We start from the raw sequence: 20,597 nt of genomic DNA on the forward strand, positions 1-20,597 counted from the left end.
CATTTGTGAGAAAGAATTACCCAGGCAGAGGCAGTTGAATCAGCAAATGCAAAGGCCCTGAGGTAGCAGTGTACCCGGTGTGCTCAAGGAAGAGCAAGAAGGCCAGTGGGGTGATTCACAGTGAACAAGAACAGGGGAGAGCAGCAGGAGATGTGGGCCATTAAAAGGATTATAGTTTTCACTCTGAGGAAATGGGAAGTCCTACATTTTTAAAGGATCATTACAACTGCGATTTGAGAATCACCTATAGAGAGGCAAGTGTGGAGGCAAAGGGACCAGGAGTGGATCAATGACTCAATCTCGGCAACAGATAATGATGTCTTTATTCTGGATGGCAGAGATAGTAAGAAGTGGTCAGATTCAGGGTATATTTTGAAGAAGGGGCCAGTTGAGTCTACTAATAGATTTAATAGACTGGATATGGGTTATGAAAGAGAGTGGTTAGGGGTGACTATACAAGTTACTCTAGATCAAGTAGAATTTGCCTTAGAAATGCAAGGAAAACTTATAAATGATCTACTAAATTAGTAGATCAAAAGAGAAAAACAATATGATTCTCTTACAAATGCAGGAGAAAATTTTCTTTTCTGCAAATTGAATCCAATTAATGTTCTGTGGTCAACAGCCATCTGAACAGTCTATGATTTGGTTGATAGGAAATAAGCAAATGGTGAGGAAACATCTCAAGGGTATTTAAAAAAATATTTTAGTCCAATTATTACATTTTAAAATGGTAAGTTAGGTACATTAAAAAAATATCCTCATTAGGAAAACTCAGAAGAGGAAACTTGTTTACCTTTATAAAACATAGCTATAAAAAATGTACAGAAAAAATAGTTCCTCAAACACCACATTTCATGGTGAAATATTAGAAATAATATTTTCTAAAGTCAGTAAGAAGACTGATGTCCACCATCACTGCTCCTTTTCAAAAATTATCTTTATATGCCTCAGTTTCCTCGTATGTTAAATGGAATGATAGACCTACGTCAGGGGTTAGTAATGGGAGTGTTTAGAACGGTGCTGTCTCATGTGAAGCATGTGCACACTGGTCAAGTGGTGTGCCAAGGAAATATATCTACTATGATTTTTTATTATACTTTAAAAACATTTTTTTAATTGAAGTATAGTTAATTTACAATGTGTTAGTTTCAGGTATATGGCAAAGTGACTCAGTTATACATATATATATTTTTTCAGATTCCTTTCCGTTATAGATTATTACAAGGTATTGAGTAGAGTTCCCTGTGCTATACAGTAGGTCCTTGTTGTTTACCTATTTTATACATAGTAGTGTATATCTGTTAGTCCCAAACTCCTAATTTATCTTCCCACCCCCTGCTGTCCCCTTTGGTAACCAGAAGATTGTTTTCTATGTCTGTGAGTCTATTTCTGTTTTGTAAATAAGTTCATTTATATCATTTTTTTAGATTCCACATATAAGTGATATCATATGATATTTGTCTTTGTCTGACTTACTTCACTTCATATGATAATCTCTAGGTCCATCCAGGTTGCTGAAAATGGCGTTCGTTCATTCTTTTTTATGGCTGAGTAATATTCCATAGTGTGTGTATACCACATCTTCTTTAATTATAAATATATTAAAATAGTTACTATTTTTTTAAAAAATGTTCAGGGAATTCCCTGGCAGTGGTGAGGACTCCATGCTTTCACTGCCGTGGGCCTGGGTTCAATCCCTGTTCGGGGAACTAAGATCCCGTAAGCCATGCAGCACGGCCAAAAAAAAAAGTTCATTTTTCATTTCAGAGAATTCTAAAAGTATGTCAACTATAATTGACATTTAAAATTTTTTTCTACTGTGCTTGTTCTCTTTCTTCTGATCCCAGGTCCCCCTTCCCAGTGAGGAGTCTTGTCTACATGGGTCAGGTGGGGCTGACATGCTCCCTCCCGCCAGAGAGGGTAGAGCAGGGTGCAAGAAGGACCAGTCTTCCCATAGATCTGTACAGAGAGCTTGAGAGACAAAGGGTTTCTTTTTCTTCTGGGTTTGTGGGTAAACTAAGAATTACATAGACTTGGGGCTACTAGCGGCTGTTGTGCTAACGGGTGGAGAGAGGTTTTCAAGAAGGAAGCCGAGAAAAGGCAGAAGATGGAGGCAGAAAGAGCCCTGGAACTCTGAGATCCAGTCACATCTGTCATCAGATTCACCTTCTAGGACTCCCCAGGTATATGAAGCAATATACAGTTGATCCTCATTATTCATAGATTCTGTATTTGCAAATTTGCCTACTGGCTAAAATTTATGCATAACCCCAACATCAATACCTGTGGACTTTTGTGGTCATTCCATCATTTGTGGACATGCACGTGTGCAGAATGGTGAAAATTTTGAATTGCCTGATGTGCACGTTCCCAGCTGAGGTCAAACAAGGCCACACTCTGCCTTCTTATTTCAGCTCTCAGACTGTAAACATGTCCTTTTTGCATTTAACTAATTTTTGCACTTATTATTGGTAATCTTACTGCTTAAAATGTCCCACGAGGGGAGTGCTGAAGTGTTCTCTAATGTCCCTGAGCGCAGGAAGGCGTGAGGTGTCTTACAGAGAAAACACGTGTGTTACATCAGCTTAGTTCAGGTGTGAGTTATAGTACTATTGGCTGTGAGTTCTATGTTAATGAGTCAACTGTATATTAAATAAGGTGTCTTTAAACAGAAACACCCATAACAATGTTATGTATTGGTTGGTTACTGACAATGTTGTGACCAGGTTCCCTGGAACCTAAGCCTGTTCAGTATTCACTAATTCGGTATTTGTGGCAACTTTATAGAACATACCTATCAGGAATAATGAGAATCAACTGTCTTCTCTTTTTGCTTAAGTTAGAGTGGGAAGAAGCAGCACGTGAGCTAGTATGGGGCTGAGGGAAGGCTCTACTAAAGGGGTGACTTTTCAGTGGAAAGCACACCGATGAGTATTTCACTAGGAAAGGGAGTGGAAGAAGAGCATTCCAGGCTAAAGGAATAGCTTGAGCAAAGACCTTAGAGGAAAAAGGAACAAAGCATGTTGAAGATCTGAAAGAAGGCCAGTGAGGATGGATTACACAGAGCAAGGGGAAAAATAGTGCAAGAGTCTGAGGGAGGTAGAAAATAGATATAGTGGATATTCTAGATGATTACCCGTAACCCAGTTGCCAAGCCTCCTTTCTCATTAATCTCCAGTTCTGTTTGGGTACTGGTCCTTATCAGATATAGCCTTTCTGACTCAGGGAAAGCTAACTCCATCCTTGGCTCACCAAGTGAGGACTGGTTAAGGTAAGCTACTCATGGTAATCCTGCCCCTGGCCAGCAAATGGTTTACAAATGGGAATGTGCCCTGATGTTGGCTAATTAAATATGAGTTACTTAAAGCTTTTAGGAAAGTACTTCCTTTTATTTGAGTGGTAGTGATGGAAAGTCAATCTCACTCTTCCATATTGAATATTGCCCATTTCCTGTTGGCAGCCATTTTGTGACCTTGAGGGATATCAGCCTGAGAACAAAACCTACACATGAAGGAGAATGGAGCTGACAGAACTGCAAGAAAATAGGACAAGAGCCTTGATCACATTGTACCTGAAGCCTGTGCTGTCTAGACTTCTGGTTATGTGAGCCAACATCATTGTTTAGTCTTGGATTTGTTTTTCTGTTATTTAGAGTAGCAAGCCTCTTAACTGACCAATAGATGTCCAGGTATAATCCCCTAAACAATAAGTCCCCTCAACTGGACAGAGGACTGAGAGCTGGTAAGCAAATCATAACCAGGCAATCTAGTTTGGTCTTACATGATGAGTTTATTTCCCTTTTGTTACTTCTTAGCTTCAGTGAAGTCTTGTGTAAGCCATGTGTTAGTTGGAGTTTCCTTCCCATGAGACTATGCAGAGAGTATCTTGATCCCACTATTCCAAGTTCTGTAGAAATACAAAGCATTCCTCTAGATTTCTTTGAATTCTAGAAGTACTCATGTTCATATACCCACTGCTGGCAATGGTTCTCTTTATGGGTCATCTCATTCTCTAGTATATGTTGAGCAGTATGCTGTCTGCTAAATATTATACCAACTTTTATCTGAAACATAACTCTTGTGTTTGAAATACACTCACACAAGAAACATTTATGTGTTGAGTAACCTTGATTGAATATTTTGGGGAGATAGATATGGGGCTTGCATTGTAAAAACGCAAATAATTTTGAAGAAAGTTAAACACTCTCAAGGGGTGTGTAGCCCAAGGTATGTTTTTTTTCTACCCATTTATCCCCAAGTTCATGTTATCCTCTTCCTTTCTTTCCTGAACTCCTCTACCCTCAATGAGTATACCAGGAACTCCAATTTCTTCTGTCTCTAAAATGCAGAACAATCCAAATCTTCAATCTCAAATTTAGCTCTAGCCTTGTTTTGCGTATCCAAATCTATCAAGGTATTCAACAAAACAGAAGGGGCTTTCTTATAACAGGATCCACCCTCTTTAGAAGAGAATTGTCCTTGTAATTTAGCCATTTTAAACTTTCCAGCCTTCTTGGTTGCACTATGGAATATTAAGGATCAGTTAATCATGTTTAGGTCAGTGTGCTCAAGAGTAATAATTGGCAGGAGACACCAGGTCTAACTGATCTTACCCATGTGGCTATTATTCTTTTAATTCTGATGTTAGATCTGGATTTTATTGCTGTTAAGTGATATGGCATTCCCTTCCAGTACAGACGTCACTTATATAACGTTCTTGCTTGTAGCCAAGCATTCCAATGTACTCAACTAGGCTTCTATCATTTATAAGAAATTTTCTTGCGACTTTACCTATAAGGCATTTGTCTTTTTTTTTCTTTCTTTCTTTTTTTTTTTTTTTTTTGCTGTACGTGGGCCTCTCACTGCTGTGGCCCCTCCCATTGCGGAGCACAGGCTCCGGACGCGCAGGCTCAGCAGCCATGGCTCACGGGCCCAGCAGTTCCGCGGCATGTGGGATCTTCCCGGACCGGGGCACGAACCCATGTCCCTTGCATCGGCAGGCGGACTCTCAACCACTGCGCCACCAGGGAAACCCCTAAGGCATTTGTCTTTTTAAAAAAATAAAGTAACTATTTACCTCAAGAATAATACCAACATTTTTCCTGGCAACTCAAGTTGGGTCTCACTAAGAAACCAACTCTTACTATGTTAGGGGAAAAATGGAAAGGAATTTATTGTAAGGATCCAGAGAATCAAAACAATAATTTAACAACCAATTCCTGGGCAAGAGAGAAACTAGAATAGCTCTGGAGCTCTGGGGACCTCAGAGGTGGGAACTCACGGTCAGTCTTATAGAGGTCCCAGTTTTGGGATAACTTGGCTCCACCTGCCTTCCATCTGTGTGTGTCTCTGCTAGAAATTTTATTTTGTAAACCTTTTAAATTAAAGTATAACATATATTAAGTACACAGATCTTAAGTGTATAGCTCAATAAATTTTTACCAATTGAACACACTCATGTAACTGATACGGGAGAAGGAAATGTCATGTCCCAGGATGCGAGTGAGCCCCTGGGACGGGCCACCAAGTGAGAGTCCTTGGCTTCACGCAGGAAAGAATTCAAGAGCAAGCCATAGTAAGAGGTTTCATGGTGAAAGCAGGTTTATTTGGAGGGATACACATTCCATAGGCAGAATGTGGACCGGGTCAGAAAGTGAGAGCAGCCCCCGGAGTATGGGGTGGTTAGTTTTATGGGCTAGGTAATCTCATATGCTAACAAGTGGGAGGAATATTTTAACTATTTTGGGGAAGGGGTGGGGATTTCCAGGAACTGGACCATGGCCCACTTTTTGGCCTTTTATGGTGGGCCTCAGAACTGTCAGGGTGCCATTGATGGGTGTGTCATTTAGCTAATGTATTTCAATGAGCGTATAATGAGATTCAAGGGCTATTGGAAATCAGATCTTCCAACATCTTGGGCCTAGTTGGTTCTAACCAGTTTTTGTCATATCCTGTTTTGCTCAACGGCTGCGTCATTCTTTTAACGGTTGTGTTCTGCCCCCTTCCTTCCTGTCTGATAACTAGTATGTAGACCAAGATATAGGCCATTATCAGTGCCCTAGAAATCTCCCTCATGCCCTCTCCCAGTTATTACCCCTCAAAGGTATCCACTATTCTGACTTCTCTGTCACATAAATGTGTTTTGCTTATTTTTGAACTTTATTTAAACGGAATCATACAGTATGCTTTAATGTCTGGCTTCTTTTGCTCAAGATAATGCCTGTGAAATATATCCTTATTTTTGCATATAACAATTGCTTGTTCTGATTGCTATATAGTATTTCACTCTACAAATACTATATTCTTGATGGATATGTGGGTCGTTTCCAATTTGGTAATATTGTAAACAAAACTACAAATGAATATTCTTCCACATGTCCTTTGGTTCACATATGTTTTCACTCTCTAAGGGTGTAACTGCTGGGTGGTAAAGTAAGCATATATTCAGATTTCGTAGATATAGCCAAATAGCTTTCCAAAGAGGCTGTGCCAGTTTATATTCCCACCTGCAGATGATAAGAGTTCCACTTGCTCCACATTCTTATCAACACTTGGTAGTGTCATTTAAAATTTTTTAGCCTTTCTGGAGAGTAAGTAGTGTTATCTCATTGTGTACATTTCCTTGATGACTTTAGATGTTGAACACCTTCTTTTCATATGATCATTGAATAATTAGATAGCCTCCTTTGTGAAGTGCTTGTTTAAGTATTTTACTGGGTTGTCTGTCTTTTTTCTTATTGAGTCCTTTATTAGATTCCACACTTAAGACTTAAATTCCCGGAAGAGAGTTAGAGTGGCCTAGCTTGGACCACATTCTCATCCCTGTGGTAAGGGGTGTGCTGGCTTATGATGGACGTTCTTTCAGAAGTATATAAAGTGGGAGTAATGGAAGTTTTCCAAAGGGAGATCCATTGGGCAGCCAAAAGCAAATGTTATAACATTAGTTTTCATTTAAATGCTCATTTCTTACTTACAGTGACAGTGTCCTGGAGACATCATGAACCAGAATTTGGTTTCTCATTTGAATAGAAATTTTAAACTATTCTAAAAAGTCCTCTGGAAAATTATTTCCTTGCAATATTATCATCAAATAAGAATCAGGAGTAATTTTGGTTAAGTGCCTTATCTTTTCCTCCTTACACCAAATCTTGTCTAATATTTTTTTATTAAATATAAATTTATATTTGTATTAAACCTTATATTAATGTAGCACTGTATAGTTAGTTAATGATATTTTCCATTCATTCTCTCATCTAATCATGTTTTAACTAATTATAATACAAAAAGAGATTTAAAATGACTCTTCAAAAAAAAGTAACATTGAATACATTCTCAATAAGGCTAAAGTTCCTTTTGACCAAATCCCCAAATCCCAATACCTTCCCCCTGTGCCAGAAGTTACCACTGTTATAAGTTTGATGCATACACTTCTACTTAGATAGTAAATAGTATACATTTTTCCTCAACTTTTTTTTTCCTACTATGTCTTTTAATCTATGGTGTTGCATACCCATCTAATTTATACATTTATATTTATGGGAATATAGTGTCAATATACCACAATTTATTTAACCTCTTTCCCTATTGACGTTAATTTGGTTGTTTAGATTTCACATTGTTTCCTATGAATTTTTCACATAATAGGAAAATATTTCTATACATAAAACTGATCCAAAAAGCTCAATGTGGCAAAAGAACATTATTTTTGAAGTCAGTATTTTTCTATTTATTCTGCAATAAACACTTTTTTTGCCCTTCAACATCAGCTAGCATATACAAGGAGGGACCTGCCCTCTTGTTCTAAAATTCTGTGATTCTATGTGTATTTCTTTTTTTTTTTTTTAAGTGAAAGCTTTGCTTATCTGCTGGTGCCTGACTTACGTCCTCCCCTATGTGACAGAGGATGTCACAAGCCTGCATCTGACAATTTATTTATTTATTTTTGCAGTGTTGGGTCTTCGTTTCTGTGCGAGGGCTTTCTCTAGTTGTGGCAAGCAGGGGGCCACTCTTCATCGCGGTTGCGCGGGCCTCTCACTATCGCAGCCTCTCTTGTTGCAGAGCACAGGCTCCAGACGCGCAGGCTCAGTAGTTGTGGCTCACGGGCCTAGTTGCTCCGCAGCATGTGGGATCCTCCCAGACCAGGGCTCGAACCCGTGTCCCCTGCATTAGCAGGCAGACTCTCAACCACTGCGCCACCAGGGAAGCCCCTCTATGTGTATTTCTAATAAGAGATGCCAGTTGCTTTTTGTACTTTCACTGTACACTAGACAGGTAGTATAGTGTTTTAACCTCAAAATTATCTCCTTAGAAGAAGTGAGTTTATTTTTGGCCTCATAAATGGTCAAGAGAAGGAGGAAGAGTTCAGATGCAACGATTTACTTAATAAATTGCTTGCAACTTATTTATCTTCACTTGAGTCTCTTCAGTTGAAAGCTAAACAAGTTTGTGCAGGTAGATAAGACCTTCAGCTTAATTTATAAGTGGTTTCTTGCAAACCCCTCAAGCCATTCATTTTATCTCTCACCATCTCTTAACAAAACTGGAATGTTAACTTATATTTGGTAAGAAAACTCAATGGTTTAGACATTTGAGGCCACGTGTAACTTGGAAATGACTTCTTTGCGTTAGAAATGTGGCATGTAAAGAAAGAGGACAAAATTACACACACTTGCACACACACCATATTACCTACAGGATAATTTTCACTTTTTAAATAAAATATTGAGCTTCTAATTGCTTTCCAACTTGTCTTCTTGGGTTTATATGGAGGTAATGTTATTTTTAGTCACAGATTTGAGTCATTTCAAAGTACAGTGTAGAAATCCTCATTTATAATACTTTTACTCTATATGTTATAATAAAGTAGAAGCAATTTCTTAAATATTTAACTCAAATTCACTTTAATGGATAGATTCTCTAATTCAGACTTAAGAATAGTTAGGGTAAAAGAATCCACCGACACAATGTCTTTTATTCTTCCAGGGAACAATATAAAACATTTTGCAGTTCAAATTGTAACCTTTCTATCTTTTTGATAATTCATGCAAATATCATCTATAGTCCTAAATGCTACTCATTTTAAGTAAAAGCTCAACAAGTCATTATAGAAAGACCATATTTTTGTAGTAATTATTAATATCTCTTCCTAACCTCCACTTTTCAATTTTATCACTCAAAAATGGTTAATAACTAAAACTGAATGTTCTTTGTAAGTTTATTTTATATTTGGGAGTAAAAACAAGCAATAACATTTGCTCACACATTTTGAGCTACAGAGTATTGATGGTTTCGACATGACTTATTTATTTGTGGAGCTGAGTCATATGCAATAAGAAAACAACATAAAATCCATAAGTATAAAAATTTTATGAGGTAAAAATATGAGTGTTACATATGCACTTTCCTCTACTGCTGGGAAATATCTTTCATTCATTTAACATATAACTGTTGACTGGCTACTGTATGTCCAGTGGTAAGATAATACACATGATTCCTATATTCAAGAAATTCCCACTTTAATTCAGGGAGCACTGTAAGGCAATTTATAAGACAATGCATTAGGTCCTATAAAAGAGATATAATAAGTTTTTAAAAGAATGAAAGCTGACTAAAGTTTTTTTCTAAAAAAAAAAGGTAAGAATCGAGGTCTGTGATTACACTGAAAACAGTACAACTAAGTTTGCCTGGGGTAATTGTGACATGTGAGCTGGATCTTAAAAAATGAGTAACTGGGACTTCCCTCGTAGCGCAGTGGTTAAGAATCCGCCTGCCAGTGCAGGGAACATGGGTTCGATCCCTGGTCCAGGAAGATCCCACATGCTACGGAGCAACTAAGCCCATGTGCCACAACTACTGAGCCTGCTCTCTAGAGCCCGTGCTCTGCAACAAGAGAAGCCACCGCAAGGAGAAGCCCGTGCACCATAAGGAAGAGTAGCCCCTGCTCTCTGCAACTAGAGAAAGCCCGCGCACAGCAACAAAGACCCAACGCAACTCAAAAATAATTAATTAATTAATTTTTCAAAAAACAAACAAAAGAAATAGTAACGGCTTTCCAGTCAAAGAAAAGTGAGGCAGAAGGGCACTGCAGGAAGAAGGACAGCGTGGGCAATGTTATAGAATGGTAAAAGTCAGAAACCTTCCGTTTAAAGAGATCTGTTTCTTCTGTAGCTCTAAGGCAGGTTGTGATGAAAACAAGTCCAAACTTTAATGGCAAGGGTGGCAACACTACACAGGAAATGGAATACACAGATTCAACAGGTTGGTCATGCCGAAGTCAGGGCTCTGATGGAGAAAATACTGGACTCAGTTCTGTAAACCTTAGAAGCGGACATTTGGTTGGAAGAGACTGAGAAACTTGAAACCCCATTATACTAAACTGAACAATGGCCACCCGAACATAGCAAGTCTTAATCCTTGGAACTTGTAATTACTTTACCTTATTTGGAAAAGGGGTCTTTGGAGATGTAAGTTAAGGATCTTGAGATAAGGAGATTACTCTGGATTATCCAGGTGAGCCCTAAATGCCATCACAAGTGTTCTTATGAGAGAGAGAGGCAGAGGAACATAACACAGATACACAGAGGAGGCAACGTAAAGACAGAGCAGAGAGATGCAGCTACGAACCAAGGAATGTTGACAGCTGCCAGAAACTGGAAGAGGCAAGGAACTGATTCTCCTCTGGAGCCTCCAGTGGGAGTGCTTCCCTGCCAACACCTAGATTTTGGACTTCTGGTCTCCAAAACTGTGAGAGAAGAGTTTTATGTTGTTTAACTCAGCCAGTTTGTGGCAATTTGCTATGGCATTCCCCAGGAAACTAATACACCCAGATTTCCCTGAACTCTCTGGACTGGCAGAAGCCCTTCCCTTGCCCTTGCTAGCGGCGAGCAGCCTCCTGCACCTAGAGGCCCTGCAAAGATGTTACACCAGGCAGGTGCCTCTCAAGATGATGCTTGTCCTCTTCAAGATCCTGGCCCATCAGTTCCTCCAGAAACATAATGGATGCATTTTTGGGTCAGGTCACAGCACAGCCTGAAAATAAAGAAATATAATCCCTGCTCTGGGAGGAAATACTATACACATTACCATAGCTGAAAGAAACCAAGAGAGCATAAGCAAGAATATATCTTAAAGGTGTTGACTACAAAGGGCAAACTATAAAGGCTGGGTAAGGAGAATTTATTAAAATGGGCTCATCCTCCTCTTACTCAGAATTTAGAACCCTGACAAGAATACCTGGATCTAGTCTTAATATGCTGCTGGGATTGTTCCTTGAGACTTGGGCATGACTGTGGCATACAGCAAAGGAAGAAGAGGGGTCCAAACAGCCTTCGCAGAATCACTGAGGTAAAAATCAGAAGGCTCAGGGAGGGAGGAATATTAGAATTGGTTTATAATCAATAAACTCATTAGAGAACTCACCACCCAACTGTACTCCCTAACAGGACACAGAGGGCACCTCACTAAGGCAATAAGAAATGCACTGGCGAGGGGGCTCCTAAGGGCTTTGGGTTCATTGGCTAACCTCTGTAGGGCAGGGATGGCAATAATAGGTATTATCATGAAACTATATTTGTAAGAGTAGGGTTCTGGAAGCACAGAGGCCTGTGAACATTACTACAACGGGCAGTATGGTAGCAGACTTTTGGTGTTGTTCTCTAAGAACTAGACCCTCAGATCTGTGACCCAAAAGGTGGAAATGGGCTAGACTCCCTCACAATCGTCTCAGTGACTCATTTGTGAAATTCGTGCTCCCTGCTCCTACAATTTAGGCTCTGTGGGATTAGAAGTCCTAGTTCTTGAACTGGTGTGTGGGGATGCTTCCTTTAGGAAACAGTAACGGTTCCACTATACCTGAAACTATGACTATCACTTGGTCATTTTGAGCTTTTCATAACTGTAGGCCCATAGACAAATGAGGGAGTTATCATATGGGGGGGAGGGGTCAACTCCGATTCTCATGAAGAGCTAGTTTTGGGCTATACAAGAAACAGCATGTGTGGAACTCAGGGGATTCACTGCAGCATATCCTAATACTTGCATGTCCAGTGATAACTGTAAATAGTCTATTGCAACAACGATGGCCTGATAAGGTTAATACAACTGAGGGTTCACAGCCCTTGGAGATAAAAATCTGAGTCATCACCAGGCAACAACACAGACTTGCTGAAGTGCCGGCCAAGGGCGGGGGAAATCTAGACTGGGTATTTTAGGAGAGAGATGATGAATATTAATTACTACTCTGAGCCCAGTTACTGCAGTGGGCGCTGCAACTAATCCTTGTGTCGGATTTCTTTTGCACTCTGCTTCATACTTCCTCATATACTCTCATCTAGCCTTTACTTCAGTCCTGCTGCAGCAACCAGCTGTGTGGAGACATCTTCGGGCAATGACTTCCTTTGGTTGCTTAGCAGGCTTCTCCCCTTCTGCACTCAGGCTTCACTGTCACTCCTGTTTAAGATGCTGGCTGGAGCCTTCTCAGCCATGCTACACGGAAGCAAATCTGGAAAAGCAGGAGAGGTAACACCCCTCAAGACAACCCCTGTCCAGTGGGGAATGGAAACCAGTGGATAAATACTCCTTTCTTGGGAAGATAATTCTGAGGTATGGGAATTCTCTGGTGGTCCAGTGGTTAGGACTCCGTGCTTCCACGGCAGGGGGCCCAAGTTCAATCCCTGGTCAGGGAACTAAGATCCCATAGGTCGTGTGGCACGGCCAAAAAAATAAAAGAAAAAAGAAAATTCTGAGGTATATTCTGCATGGCTCTTCAGGGGACTTTAGTGAGACTGAGCCCCACATCAACTCAATAGTAGTGATCAAACTCAATAACTCAAAAACCATTACATTGGTTTTACCCTCTTCCCTGTTTTACTCTTCTCCTGCCCTCACTCATGTTCCCTAGGATGAGTAGTATGCTGGTCAATGTTATTTCCTGGCTCTCTAGGAAAAAAAACAATTACCCTGGTTTGTACCATTTGCCAATTTCTGCAGTTGGATAGAGATATGCATAGTCGGTCCAGTTGGTCCTTGGGAGCCAGTAGGAGCTGAGTCTGAGCACACCACTGCTTGGGAGCATGACCCAAAATAAACTACCTGCATACAAATCTTTGTCTCAGAAGACACAGGTGGCTTAGGAAGGATGAAGAGTTACCTATCTGTCTGAGCCAATAAGCAGAGAGTGGTTGGTACACCGACATTAGCCATGGATACCAATAAGACAAAATATTATAATGAGATTGGAGGGAGAAGAATTTCCATTATATAACAAATTGATGGTGGGAAAAGGGGTAGGTAGTAAGAATTTGAGGATACTCAGAAGTTTCTACTGGGTAGACAGTAATGCCATTTCCAGACACAGAGAATATAGGACAATGGTGAGTTCATCTTTGGATCTATTAAATTTAAGGGTTTTTAAAGATACTCAAGCAGAGTTAGCTACTGGGAAACACATGTGTGAAGCTTATGAAAGAGCTAAGGGTGTGGAAGCTGTGCACAATATTATTGTGAAATGTTATTGTTGATAATTACTCATTATTCCTGGAATATCCTGCCTCCCTCTCTCTCCTCCAACCCAGGCAGCAGTGAGCAGTGCTTTCCATATTTACTGCCCTCGGGGGAGGGCTGTTACTACAGAAATGAAAAGAGAAAGATGAGTCCATGTTCAGTTTATAAGTTTCAAAATAGAGTTTTGAATCTCCTAGTAGAAAAAATAGGTTGAGAAAAAAAGGTTTTTTGAGTTTCAAAAGCCTGGATTTTGAGTGCCAAGAGCCAAAGTTGATGCCATTAGCATCAGATTTCGGTAGAATGAATGAAGATAAAAGAGCCAGTTTTCCTACCCTTAAGAGAGAGTTGGAGGTGAAAACAAGATATAGTTGAGTGTCTCTGAGAAAGGACCCTTCTCCCAGCCTACATCCTCACTGCTGAGCTATCAGCAGGAGACAGTGATATAATTCCCAAATAATGGTTGAGATCTGAGAGGAAGTGTGTGCCCACTTCCTATCGGGATCCCTGTGAGATGGTAAGCCCCAGGTAGCTCTCCTTGGCTAGCATACCTAGCAGCAAATAATAGCTATAGTAGAAATGATGATAGTGTGTGATCTGACAGTGTGCTGGAGTCCAGCTGCCAAGACTTCAGTCTCCAAAGTAGTAGGGGATAGCATGCAGAAGTTTCCACAATCCTAAAAGAGGGTGGAAAATGGTTGCGAGAGGGCCAGTGAACCAGGAGAGCCCTTAGAGATGGGACAACAGCCAGAGAATGATAGGTGACCTGACAACAGCTAGAATTACAATACGGAGGGACAACAGGAAAAAACCAGTCACCCTCCTCCATGGCTGTGACCACACGTAAGCTCCTCGTACTTAGATTCTACTCGTGAGAGAATGGGGAGAAAAGAAAAATAATTATTTGATTGAGTTAAAGCCTGAAAAGACTGGGGAAATCTCGAATGACTACATCTTTACACCTAAAATTTACCATAACTGATTACTGTAACTTAACCAAAATTTACCACACTAGAAGATTAAAAGAAAAAAGGCCATCTCAAAAGATACAGAAGACATTGTTAAGTAAAATTCAGTGTCCATTTATGACCAATAATCTTAGTGAACTAGGAATAGGAGTGAGCTTCTCAACCAAATAAAGGATAGAAAGAAAAAGACAAACCCCAAATGAAAACAAAATCCAAAACCCTGCAGCAAATATCATTCTCTTTAAAACCAGGGATAAGACAATTATGCCTTTTATCACCATGTCTATTTGTTAGACAGGACACTAAGATAAAAAAAAAAAAAGTTGAGAGGAATGGAAAGGAACAAGCAAAATTGTCATTCAAAGATGTTAATGAATGTGTGAAAGTGATAATAATTATTTTAGACATAACAAAGTTGAGGAAGTTTGTTGAATACTAAGGTAAATGTACAAAACTTGTATTTTTGTACACCAGCAATAAACTATTAGGGTGTGTAATTTAAAAAAAAGACATTAAATTTACAGTAGCAAGGAAAAATGCAAAGTATGTTGGGATAAATGTAGCAAAATATATGCAAGACCACAGTGGAGAAAATTGTAAAACTTTTTGAAAGACGCTAAGATTTATTTATTTTTAAACTTTACTTTTTAGAACAGTTCAGATTTACAGAAAAATTGTGAAGAGAGTACAGAGAGTGCCTATCCACCCCACCCTCAGTTTCTCCTGTTATTGCCATCTTATGTTAGTATGGTACATTTGTTGTAATTAATAAAAAAACCTTGATGCATTATTATGAGATAATAGAAAATATGTCTGCCCCCAGTTCCCAGCACAGAGCTCCTAAAACCCTTGGCATTTCCTAAGTGATAAGAGCACTAGGAACATCTCCTGTTCTACTATTGATCTTTGATCTCTGTTCCTGACACAGAGCTTCTAAAAGCCTTGTAATTCTCTGGGTGGTAATTTCATGGGTGATAGGACTGTCTTTTGTTCTAATGAGACAACTCTGCATGGGTTCCTGGATGAGGGCTGGGAGAAGGGAGAATGGCTGAAAATGGAGTTAATGATAGATAATGCCTGTGTGATGAAACCTCCATAAAATCCCAAAAGCATGGGGTTTGAGGAGTTTCTAGGTTGGTGAACACATCCACACTGTGAGGGTGAGGCACCCCAACTCCATGGGGACAGAAGCTTTTGTGCTTGGGACCCTTCCAGAGCTCTCTTCATCTGGCTGTTCATCTGTATCCTTTATCATATCCTTTAATAAACTGGTTAACATAATGTTTCCCTGAGTTCTGTGAGCTGCTCTAACAAATTAATCAAACCCAAGGAGGGGGTCGTTAGCATCTCATCTATAGCCTGTCCTTCAGAAGTACAGGAGATAACCTGGGCTTGTGACTGGTGTCTGAGGTAAGGTGAGGAGGGTAGTCTTTTAGGACTGAAACTTAACCTGTGGAATCTGATGGTATCTCTGGCTAGCTTGTATCAGAATGAAGCTGAATTGTATTGTATCAGAATGAAGCTGAATTGTATTGTATCAGAATGAAGCTGAATTGTAGGACACCGAGTTGGTGTTCAGGAATTGCTTGTTGGTATGGGGAAAAAGCTCTACATATTTAGTGACCAGAAGTGTCAGAAGTGATATGTTCTCTGTAAAGGTAAAGGAGATACACAGGGGAGAAACGCAATGGGGAAGAACTGGATTTTTCCTTACATAGAAAGGAAGAAACAGGATCTTCCCTTTACAATAATTATGAACTAAAATTCATACTTTATTTAGATTTCCGTAGTTTTTACCTAATGTCCTTTTTCTGTTCCAGGATCCTATTCTGGATACCACATTACACTATTACATTTAGTCATCATGTCTCTCTAGGTTCCTCACAGCTGTGACTTTCCTTGTTTTTGATGGACCTTGACAGTTTTGAGGAGTACTCATCAGGTATTTTGTAGATTGTCTATTGGGATTTGTCTGATGTTTTTCTCATGATTAGACTGGGGTTATAGTTTTTGGCCTCACAGAGGTAAGGTGCTACTTTCATCCCATCATATCAAGGGTACATATTATCATCACTTATCACTATTGATGTTGACCTTGAACACCTGCCTGAGGCAGTGCTTGTCAGGTTTCTCCGCTATAAAGTTCCTCTCGGGGCTTCCTTGGTGGCACAGTGGTTAAGAATCCGCCTGCCAATGCAGGGGACACGGGTTTGAGCCCTGTTGCAGGAAGATCCCACATGCTGCAGAGCAACTAAGCCCGTGCGCCACAACTACTGGGCCTGTGCTCTAGAGCCTGCCAGCCACAACAACTGAGGCTGCGTGCCACAGCTACTGAAGCCCGCATGCCTAGAGCCTGTGCTCCGCAACAAGAGAAGCCACCGTAATGAGAAGCCTGTGCACCACAACAAAGAGTAACCTCCGCTCATCGCAACTAAAGAAAGCCCCGCGCACAGCAGCAAAGACCCAACACAGCCAAAAATAAATAAATAAAATAAATGTAAAAATAAAAGTAAAATAAATAAAGTTCCTCTTTTTCCTCCCTTTCCGTGCTGTAACCTTTGGGATAAAATTACTATGCTCATCCCACACTGTAGCAGTGGTAGGTCAGGCTCCCCTTCCTTGGGGTGGAGGGTGAAGTATCTACATAAATTATTTTGAATTTCACACAAAGATTTGTCTCTACGCCCCCATTTATTTACTAAATGATTTATTTATATCATTACAGACATGTATATTTATTGTATACTTTGGGTTATAATCCAATATTTATTTATTTTGTTGCTCAAACTGTTCCAGCTGTGGTAATTGTGGGTTTGATTTTTTTTGAGCACTTCTTTACTTTCTGGCACTAAAAGATGCTCCAGGTTCATCTTGTATATTCCCTGCCCCAGTCCTAGAATCAGCCTTTTCTCCAAGGTACCTGGGTTCCTTTTATTGGAGATACTTATTTTTAACCAGAACAATGTCATTTCTTTTTAAAAAATAATTTGAAGCAATCTATCTATCTATTTATTTACTTATTTATTATTTTTGGCTGTGCCAGGTCTTAGTTGCAGCACGCGGGATCTTTGTTGTGGCACGTGGGATCTTTAGTTGCAGCATGTGTCCTCTTAGTTGCGGCATGCAGGATCTAGTTCCCTGACCAGGGATCAAACCTGGGCCCCCTGCATTGGGAGCATGGAGTCTTAACCAGTACACCACCAGGGAAGTCCAGAAAGTATAAAGACATTTTTTCTTGTACCATTTGAGAGTACTTTGCCAACTTGCTGCCCCATCACCTTCTAATACCTTAGTGTGTACTTCTTATGAACAGGATCATTCTCATCTACATAACCACAGTATAATCATCATAATCTGGCAGTTAACATTCATACATTACAACCATTTAATATATCCTCAGATATATTCATGTTTCAGCAAATGTCCAAATACTGTCTTTTATAGCATTGGGGTTCAGAATCATGAGTTGCCTTATTTGTCATGTCTCTGTGATGGTTAATTTTATGTATTAACTTAGAGGGTGTTTTTGGATGAGATTAACATTTAAATTGGTAAACTTTGGGTGAAACAGATTGCTCTCCATAATATTGATGGGCCTCATTCAATCAGCTGAGGGCCTGAATAGAACAGAAACACTCACCTCCCCTGAGCAAGAGGAAATTCTCCAGAAAACAGTTTTTGGACTTCATATGCACCATTGGCTCTCCTGGGTCTCTAGGCTGCTGGCCCAAGTTCAGATTTTGGATATGCCAACTTCGATTATCATGTGAGCCAGTTCCTTACAATAAGTTTATATATATACACATACACACACATATCCTATGGGTTCTCTTTCTCTGGAGAACCCTGATTAATACTATCTCTTTAATCTCTGTCATTCTGGAATAGTTCCTCAAATTTCTCTGACATCCATGTCCTTGACATTTCTGAAGATTACAAGCCAGTTATTTTATATTATGTCCCTTAAGTTGGATTTGTGAGATGTTTACTGATGATTAGATTCAGGTTGGGCAGGAATAGCACTGAAGTCATACTCTGTTCTTCTCATTGCATCCTATCAGGCTGTAACATTTCGATTTGTTCCATTACTGATGTTCACTTTGATCAGTTAATTACAGTGGTGTCTTTCAGCTTTTTCCCTTATGTACACAACATCAAACTCTGTAAAAATCTCACTTGCCAAACTTTGAATTTGCCCATCTATTAGAATTTACATCAGTGTGGACTCATAGTACTGGATTTATTCATTAGATTATAATCTCATAGTACTGGATTTATTCATTGGATTATAATCTGTTGCTATCACTTTATTTCGGTGCTCAAGTTAGTCTGTATTTGGCCAGTGGGAACCTCTTCAAGTGGGCTCCTGTGTCCTTTTGACGTGTCCCCATCATAAGTTTCATTACTTTCTGGCGTAACAAGATATTCCATAAAAAGACTTTATAAACAAGACTGTTTATAGTAGCATTATTTGTAATAGTTAATCAAAACAACAATAGAAAATAATCCAAAAAAAAAGAAAAAAAATGGGAAGCATTGACTCTCATTGCTGAAGTGTAAAGTTCAAACTCCTTAACGTGGCATGGAAGAGAAAGTTAAAGCAAGAAGCACTGCGCTGTATTTGGGTTTCAGTGGGGAAAAACTTTTAGAATTTACTTCATTGGAAAAAAAAAAGTATAGTGGGATCAGATGTTTAACACCATAATCTCAAACTGACTTTTTTGTGTGTGTGTGCTCTCCCGTTGCAGAGCACAGGCTCTGGACGCGCAGGCTCAGCGGCCATGGCTCACAGGCCCAGCCGCTCCGCAGCATGTGGGATCTTCCCGGACTGGGGCATGAACCTGTGTCCCCTGCATCGGCAGGTGGACTTTCAACCACTGCACCACCAGGGAAGCCCACAAATTGACATTTTTGTATTTGAATGTAATGCACCTTTGGGAAAAGATTAGTAATATCACTGGTGCTTCATTTATCTCAAGTGATACAAACTCTGAACCATTATTAAACTTCAGAGCTGCCACTGTAATTTAACTAAACATTGTGCTGTATACATTTGAAACAGCTAAATCATATAATAAAAGGTCTTTACAAATTCAAAACAAAACCTGGAAACACCCCAATGTCCAACAACAGAAGAATGATTAATTGTGATAGTCATCCAATGGAATATTACACATCAGTGAAAATAAATTAACTACCATAAACAAATCACTGTGAATCAATCTCACAAACAGAATGGTGAGTAAAAGAATCCAAGTCACTTTATGATTGCATTCATATAAAGAAGCAAAAATGAATAATGCATTATTGAGTAATACATACATCTGATGAAATAATTTAAAAAACAAGAAAATGGTAAACATAGAATTCAGAATAGTAGTTATCTTTTGGTGAGTGGAGAAAAGGAAATTGAATAGGAAAGCATAAAAGAGGTGAAAAAAGTTGTTGGTAATGTTCTTTTTCTTACAGTGGGTGATAAGTATGTTAGTGTCCAATTCACTGTTATTCTTTATACCTTACCTGTTTTTATAATCTTTTCTATGTACTCAAAATTTAGTTTAAAATGTTTCTATAATTTTGGACATGTTAGACACAGTTCCTGTGTTGTCTGATATAGAGGTCACTAACCACAAGTGACTATTTAAATTTAAATAATTAAAAAGTTGCACTAGCCACATTTCAAGTGCTGAATAGCCATGTAAGCTAGTGGCTACCATATTGGCAATGTAGATATAAAAGATTTCCTTCACTGAAGAAAGTTTTGTTGGACAGTACTAGACATGGTGACTATCTCTGAGAAGAGGCTCTGAGAACTCCCTTCCCACACTTGGATTTTCCCTTAAAGGTTAGATTCCTGGAATCCAAGAGTGGAGGTGACCTGTGTCTTGGGTACAGTCTTACACAGAAAGCTTTACAGAAGTGCCCACGTTCCCTACCTCATTCCAGAGTGGAACAACAGCAGTACCGTAGAAGTAAGGCAAAGGGTAGGCTGGAGCTAGGCCCCATGTCTCTGCAGCCACAAAATGATGTGGAAGGGCCAGGAGCAGATAAAAGAGGTCGGAGGACCTGAAGGGTTTTCATCTTTGAGCTAAAATTCCATGGCCTGTATCCCAGAAACAGATGAGAGGGC

This window comes from Mesoplodon densirostris, chromosome 4, assembly GCF_025265405.1.
Source record: "Mesoplodon densirostris isolate mMesDen1 chromosome 4, mMesDen1 primary haplotype, whole genome shotgun sequence".
Lineage (NCBI taxonomy): Eukaryota > Metazoa > Chordata > Mammalia > Artiodactyla > Ziphiidae > Mesoplodon > Mesoplodon densirostris.